Source organism: Cherax quadricarinatus, chromosome 20 (genome assembly GCF_038502225.1).
Source record: "Cherax quadricarinatus isolate ZL_2023a chromosome 20, ASM3850222v1, whole genome shotgun sequence".
NCBI classification, from domain to species: domain Eukaryota; kingdom Metazoa; phylum Arthropoda; class Malacostraca; order Decapoda; family Parastacidae; genus Cherax; species Cherax quadricarinatus.
In genome coordinates, this window is record NC_091311.1 from 44,315,235 (window position 1) to 44,323,731 (window position 8,497).

An 8,497-nucleotide genomic window follows, 5' to 3' on the forward strand; every position below is an offset into this window, starting at 1 on the left:
GATGACAGTGCTCTGTTAGTGACAGGTAAAGACCCACAAGATATTGCTAATGTTTTAACACTGGAACTGGAGTCCTGCAGCAAATGGTTAGTAGACAACAAACTATCATTACACCTAGGGAAAACTGAAGCCATTCTCTTTGGAACGAAACATAAACTGAGAAGGGTAAATAATTTTAATGTTCAGTGTAATGGGGAGTCCATCACTTTGGTTTCATCAGTAAAATATCTGGGAATCCCCTTTGACCCATGCATGTCAGGAGAATTGATAGGGAACAGTGTAGTAAAGAAAGCGAATGCCAGACTGAAGTTCCTGTATAGACAAGCACAGTGTCTACCTACTGAGGCTCGCAGGACCCTATGTCTAGCCCTTATACAATGCCATATGGATTACGCTTGCTCTTCATGGTACTCTGCCTTGACAAAAAAAACTGAAAGATAGACTGCAAATCACCCAGAACAAAATCGTAAGATTCATCCTGGGGCTGGGACCAAGAGAACATGTAGGCCAGGATGAATTACAGCAGTTGGATATGCTGAATGTTGAAGACAGAGTAAAACAACTGAAGCTAAATCATGTTTATAAAATTGCTCACGAACAGTGTCCAGAATATCTTGCTGTCAATTTTGTCAAGGTTGGGAACCAAAGCAATCATAGTACTAGGGGGAGAGAGCACAACTTTGTAGTACCCACAGTCATTGGACAGGCTTCAAACACCTTTTATTGTACAGCAATAAAGGAATGGAAGAGACTACCCGCACATGCCAAAGCCAGTCATAGCATGAACCAGTTCAAGAAGACTGCCAAAAAGTGTCTGATGAATGAAGCTACAGAAAGGGAGGGGACTGATTTTCTATTTTTTAGCTAAAATACGTGTAAATTTTACCTTATCCCTAGTAATGACCCTCGTATGGTAGATAGTCTTAATGACCCTCGTGTAGTAGATAGTCTTTTTAGTATGATAATAAGATGTTATCTTCATTGTAGAATAATAAGAAAATATTATAACCTTTATATTATAATAATAAGGTAAAAGGACCCCAATGGAAATAAGTCACTCTGTCTGACTTTTTTGGGTTATCCTAGGTTCTCTACACATATGCTGCTATGTATGATAATTCTATGTAACTGTATTTGTGTATACCTGAATAAATTTACTTACTTACTTACTTACTCTTCAGGTCACTTGTTCTATCTAGGCTGGAATATTGCTGCACACTAACAGCACCTTTCAAGGCAGGTGAAATTGCTGACCTAGAAAATGTACAGAGAACCTTCACGGCATGCATAACGGAGATAAAACACCTCAATTACTGGGAGCGCTTGAGGTTCCTGAACCTGTATTCCCTGGAACGCAGGAGGGAGAGATACATGATTATATACACCTGGAAAATCCTAGAGGGACTAGTACCGAACTTGCACACGAAAATCACTCACTACGAAAGCAAAAGACTTGGCAGACGATGCACCATCCCCCCAATGAAAAGCAGGGGTGTCACTAGCACGTTAAGAGACCATACAATAAGTGTCAGGGGCCCGAGACTGTTCAACTGCCTCCCAGCATACATAAGGGGGATTACCAATAGACCCCTGGCTGTCTTCAAGAAGGCACTGGACAGGCACCTAAAGTCAGTAGCTGACCAACCGGGCTGTGGTTAGTACGTCAGGCTGCGTGCAGCCAACAGTAACAGCCTGGTTGATCAGGCCCTGATCCACCATGAGGCCTGGTCACAGACCAGGCAGCCGGGGCGTTGATCCCCAAAATCCTCTACAGGTATACCTGGAGTTTACCTGGAGAGAGTATACTCCAGGTTTACTCCAGGTTATCACTCCCAGGTCATTCACATTAGTTTTTCGCTCTGTTGTGTTGTTGAAATTTGTCTTATACTCGACCCAGTTCCTGTGTCTTAGTTTTCCATAGCGGAGTAATTGAAATTGTCCTCGTTGATTTTCATATTGCTTTCTGAGACCCATTTAAAGACTCGGTTAATGTCTGCTTGAGATTTCCAGTGTCCTCAATGGATGACACTATCACGCAACTTCTCGTATCGTCATCAAAGGAGGACATGGTGCTGTGGGTTACATCTCTGTATGTCAGATATGAGGATGAGGAAAAGGATGGGAGAGAGTACTGTACCTTGTGGAACAGAGCTTTTTACTGTAGCTGCCTCTGACTTTACTCTGTTTACTATTACTCTTTGTTGTTCTATTTGTTAGAAAATTATAGATCCATCTAATAATACACACTTTGGGTATTATTACACCATGATCACATTTGTCGAAAGCTTTTGCAAAGTCTGTGTATATTGCATCTGCATTTTGTTTGTCCTCCAGCGCATCCCAGACCATGTCATAGTGGTCCAGTAGTTGCAAGAGACAGGAAAGGGCCTGCTCTAAACCTATGTTGCCCTGGGTTAAGCAATTGTTGGGTGTCTAGGTGGTTGACGATCCTGCTTCTTAGAGCTCTTTCCAACATTTTTATGATGTGGGCTGTTAGTGCTATTGGTCTGTAGTTCTTTGCAATTACTTTACTGCCACCTTTATGGAGTGAGGCTATATCCATTGTTTTCAGTGATTGTGGGATGACCCGTGTCTATGCTCCCTCTCCATAGAATATTTAAGGCCCGTGAAGGCGGTTTCTTGCAGTGAAGCTGGAGGTGCTGTCCTGGGAGACAGAAATGGTGAAGCTGGAGGTGCTGTCCTGGGAGACAGTAATGGTGAAGCTGGAGATGCTGTCCTGGGAGACAGTAATGGTGAAGCTGGAGATTTTGTCCAGGTAATCGGGAATTATACGCAGGAAGGAATACATATAAATGACCTCATAGGGGACAGGAGCCATAGTAGGGAAACAAGTGTAGTCAAAGATAAGATAAAACCAATATTGCAAACTAGAAATACCGCAGGAAATAGCAAACAAGAGGACTCCACTAGCAATAGTGAGGATATATTACCAAAAACAACTGGTGGGAGCTCCATTGTTGGTGCTAGGGAGGATAGAAGTAAGACAGGGAAACATGCACCAACAGGGAATACAGTCACAGAAACCCAAGGCAAATGGAAACCAAGCCTGTGCACATACTATGCACTTGGTATCTGCTGGCATGGGAAATCTGGAAAAACAGATGGGACGTGCAACTATGACTACCCTAGAAAATGCCATGCCCATATGACAACAGGAAAATGCAAACTCCCTTCCTGTAAGCTTTTTCACCCTGAACTGTGTACCTCTTCAGTACAGGAAAGACTGTGCTATAACTTAAATTGCCAGGCATACCATCTAAAGGGGACAAAAAGATACAAAACATCCAGGCTATGGGAAAACCTGGGTAGCCACAGCCACTCTAGAGGGAGAGGCTTTTTAGTGCCAGGAAGAAAAAAAAAACTGACAGGAAATGGCAGAATTCGTACACCAAATCCAGTCATTCCTGGAGTGGAACCACAGTCGATGGCCTCCACTCCAAACCAACAGATACAGATACTAATGCCGGAAAAAAAATCCCCCCCCCCCCAGTACCAACAATACTACCAGTCCGATAACATTCTTCTTCGCAAATATACAGGGTCTAAAGCCAGCAGTGATTACCTTCATGGTAGATCTCTAAGTGTAGTTCTCAATGGAACGGAATCAGCAAGACATCCTATTGGGGCAAGTGTTCCACAAGGAAGTGTGCTGGGACCATTGTTATGGAATGTCTACTTCAACGACCTTCTTCATCTCATCCCAGAATCACATGCATATGCAGACGACTGCACACTGACATTCACTTATCCAAGAGAAAAAATGCCAGCTGCTCTAAGCTACATCAATCACCAGCTGAGAGCTATATCAGCTTGGGGAAATAGATGGCAAGTAACATTTGCACCTGAGAAAATGCAAATGATGATCGTCTCTAGGCACCATGATGGTAATGCTGGTGCAGTAGTAAGGATGAATGGGAGGGTGTTGGCACATGGAGAAGAAGTTGGTATCCTTGGGGTGAAATCTGACTCCAAACTAACCATGAAGAACCATGTTGTAAATCTTGCAAACAAGGCAGCCAGGAAGCTTACAGCACTTCGCCGTATCTCGCATCTACTTGACAGTAGGGGTTGCAAGATTCTGTACGAGGCACAAGTACGCTCGCACCTTGAGTATGCTCCACTTTCTTGGTTTGCCTGTCCCCCCTCTCATGTGCGACTGCTTGACAGAGTAGAGAACAGAGCAAGACGTCTCGTCTCTCGCCTGGACCCATCCTGGATAGATCTGTCATTTCAGCAGAGCCTTCAACATAGGAGGGATGTGGGTGGCCTTACTGTTATGTACAAGGCCAATATTGTCAAAGTACCACACTTGGATCCACTTCGAGGACAGCGTGAAACAAGCTTTTATGCCACAAGACGGGCAGAAAGCAGCAACTTCACTCTGGCTGTACCCTTCTCCAGAACTTCACTCCATCTGAGATCATACATACCCAGGATGACTCGAGTATGGAACACATTCGTACAGCATAATGATGTCAACGAGATAAAGTCAGTTGATCAAATGAAAATGCTGGCCCACAGATGGCTCCAACGTCATCCTGTTCCCTACTTGTATGTCTCATAACAATAAAAATGCTTTCAAATGAGCTGATGTAGGTAACAGCTCTTAGCTTGCCAATGAAGTTAGGAATCCTTAACCTGTAAATAGCTTGTCAATAAAGCTAGGGATCCTTAACCTTGTTAAACCCTGTGTAAAAAAAGAGAGAGAGAGAGAGAGAGAGAGAGAGAGAGAGAGAGAGAGAGAGAGAGAGAGAGAGAGAGAGAGAGAGAGAGAGAGAGAGAGAGAGAGAGAGAGAGAGAGAGAGAGAGAGGGAGGGAGGGTGAAGACGTGTCACAGTGTGCTCCACAAACTTTCTTAATATTACTTAAATACGAGGGTTGGTGTGGATAAAAACTGTTCAGTGACGTAGTATTACTTACAACACATTAGTACAAGTAAGCCAACTCCTCCACTGAAGTGAATATAAGCAATATCAGTGATATTAAGTGTGGTATGGTGAATGAACATGGAGTGAGGGGACAGCGGCAGGCCTTAGGAGTGACTTCACTATTGCCTTCAGAGTGAGTGTCTAATATTATATGTGTTTTGTGCTATGTACTAGCATCTGGTGCTTTATAACAACGTGGCTGGTACAATGCAACACAGTGATTTGTGTAACATCTTCCTTTAGTGGAAAAGTGGATAGCATAAACAGTGTTTATTAAGTGATAGTGAGAAGGCAACACTTCCTGCTAGTCGGCCTACTGCCGCCCGCCCTCACTACCCACCGGCTATAAACACCCCCACCCACCCACACTCCACCCCACCCACGACATCACCACCCACCCTCTCTCTCTCCTGCGAACTTCAAACCTACAAGCCTCCTCTGGGATGACTTCACACCGCAAAATAGCAAGATTATCTACGCTATCTGGCTATTGTCCCAGTAGTTACTGCAGTGTTTGTGGGTATACCACAAGGGACAAAGATCTTCTTGGATGTAAGGAGCCTACTTGTTCCAACTACTGCCACACAGATTGCACTCCAGAAGGAGAATTTTGTTGCAGCCAGGTTGAAAATTTCAGAAAATTTAAGGATATCCATAATCCTGTGGTATATGTGGATACAAGCCTGGAGCTACAGGAGGAAGGTTCAGAAGTCCTACCTCAGGGACTCCTGTCCAAAGATCAAGACTGCCATCTTGGGCTGTGTTGCAAAGTAAAGTTGCAGCAAATCATTAGATAATCCATCACAGGGAAGCTGCACTTCATGAGCTCCTCAAATCATTAGATGGTGACACCGTACAAGCTATTGTAGAAGGTCAGTGCAAGCCTGCATCAAGTGACATAAGCTGCTCAGCTGATGGTGACACTATTGACAAAGACTGGAAGCTCCCACACTGAGCTTAACTCATGGGGGACTAAACGACTGGTGGAATTCTGTCATCGCTAAGGTCCCACAGACTGACAGAGTTCAAAACACTACCTTTGGGAATTCTAACACAATTCCTCTGACCACCACAGAGGGAACAAATCCTCTTCCCAGCAACGTGGGAAGCCTTGGATCTGTTAATTCTCCTACACCTGACATCTCTGCTTCAGCCACTGCCAGTCTACTTGACAGTGCACATACCATCTCTGATCCTACACCTGTCAGCACACCTGCCGATACTATTCTAGAATCTGGTAGCAGTGTTTCGACAGCAAGTTCTGAGCCAGGAGTTTCTCCACCAGAGAACGGTGCAGTTAGTGATCAGGGAACTATCACTGCACCTGATCACCTACTGCGCCGAAGTACGAACAGCAGGGACACATCTGTCAGAACTGGTAGAGGGCGGGGTAGAGGACGTGGAGGAGGACGTGGTGGAGGAAGACATCTACAGCCGTCTCACCCTCCACTAACACAGTTCCAGCGGCAGAATCTGAGGACAAATCTGCGAAACACAGGAGGTGCAACAAATCCTAGTCCACCCTCCCAGGCACCTAGGCTGTGCTCTCGCTGTCACCGGAAGGGGCACTCTGCCAACAACTGCCTGCGAGATACCAGGTGTAACTACTGCTACAAGAAAGGACATAAGGAGGACCAGTGTCGGAAGAAAAAGGAACTTGACAGACAGGGCCACCTGTTTAGAGACCTGTTCTCAGAACAAACCAGCAGGATCTCTGAATTGGTAAACACTCTCACACATCACCCACTTAGCTACTCCTATCCCAGCCCAGCAGGTGGGATTGGGCCTTATACAAGACCACAGACCTACATCCCTGCAGCTGCCTCAGTACCCTACCTCTCTCAAGGGCAGGCACCTTACATTCCCTACACACCCACCACCTCAAGCTGACCACTTCATCATGAGGAGCCAGTCTATCAGCATCCTGTCGGCCAACATTAGAGGTTTCATTACTAATGTTGGAGAGCTCACACATAGCTTTGTGAACACTCGACGTCCAGACATGATAGCTGTTGTTGAAACATTTTTGGATGACAGGACTCCAGAAAATTTTGCAAGAATTGCTGGCTACACCTCATGGATGAGAAGAGACAGGCAAGGGCAAGGAGGTGGTGTTGCTGTGTGCTTCTCTAAAAGTGTTCATGCCCAGCACATAGATGTTGCCACCCCTACACATCTTGAAATGATGTTCTTCAAGCTCTGTATAAACACTAGTACCTCTGTACTAGCATGTGCAATGTACAGACCTCAGTGGCAACATGCACACCCTATCAACTTCCTAATGGAAAATATTGACTCCCTTCTGCTACAACACAACTGTCAACATATTATAATTGTTGGTGACCTCAACCAGCACCTTATACAGAGGGACTTTGATGACCTTCTTGCAGTGTTTGACATGAGAAACTTTGTTGATTTCCCTACTCATATCTCTGGCTCCTCCCTTGACCCAGTAGTGAGTGATCTGGCAGAAGGCATAGTCACTTGTCAACCCCTCGGCTACGTTGGATCGTCTGACCACAAGGCTGTTTTTACCACACTTAAGATCCCAACAGAACGAGGTGAGGAGTCCACACGCACAACCTGGCTATGGGAAAGAGGTAATTGGCCAGCCCTTTGCTCTGAGCTCGCCACCACCGACTGGAATGCTCTTCTCCAGGGGGATGTTGACAACCAAGTGAAAGCCTTCACTGGACACATCCTTAATCTGCAACAAGAACACATTCCTCACCGGCAATATGTGACAAAGCCTACAGATCAGCCTTGGTTTGGCTTTCGTTGTAGAGAGGCTGCTACTGCTAAGTACAAAGCATGGCGAAGGTATAAGAGACATCCTACCACCTATAACAGGAACTTGCACATGCAAGCCTGTAGGCATATGGGTGATGTTCAAAAGTGGGCCATTGCTAAATGGGAGGTGGACACTAAAAGAAAGTTAGCATCAGGTAGGGTAGGCTCCAAAACCTGGTGGTCCCTGGTCAAGGACAGACAAGGTTATCTGCCTGATGAACTTATTCCACCTCTAAATCGACAGGATGGGACCACCTCTACTAGTAGTCAAGAGAAGGCGGACCTCTTTGCTGAACACTTTGCTACCAAAATGCAAGTTCCTGATCCAGCAAGGGACCCTCCTTGGCTAGCTGCAAGAACTGTGTCAAAACTGTCAGTGGTGACAATAAGGCAGGAGGAGGTGCATTTCCTTCTTAAATCGCTTGACCAGGAAAAGGCTGTGGGCCCAGACAAGTTGAGCCCAAGATTGTTGAGAAGATGTGCAGACCAGCTAGCAGCACCTCTAACTCGCATCTTTCAGCACTGCCTAGTACAGTGCAAATGGCCCTCTCCATGGAAAGAGGCAAATGTAGTCCCTGTTCACAAAAAGAAGAGCAGAGCAGAAATCAGCAACTACAGACCAGTGTCACTCCTGTCAATCACTGGTAAGATCCTTGAGACAATAATCTCAAGACAAATGACAGTTTTTTGACTACCACTCACTACTTTGTGATCGTCAATATGGCTTCAGGAAAGGTTACTCTGCTGCTGATCTGTTG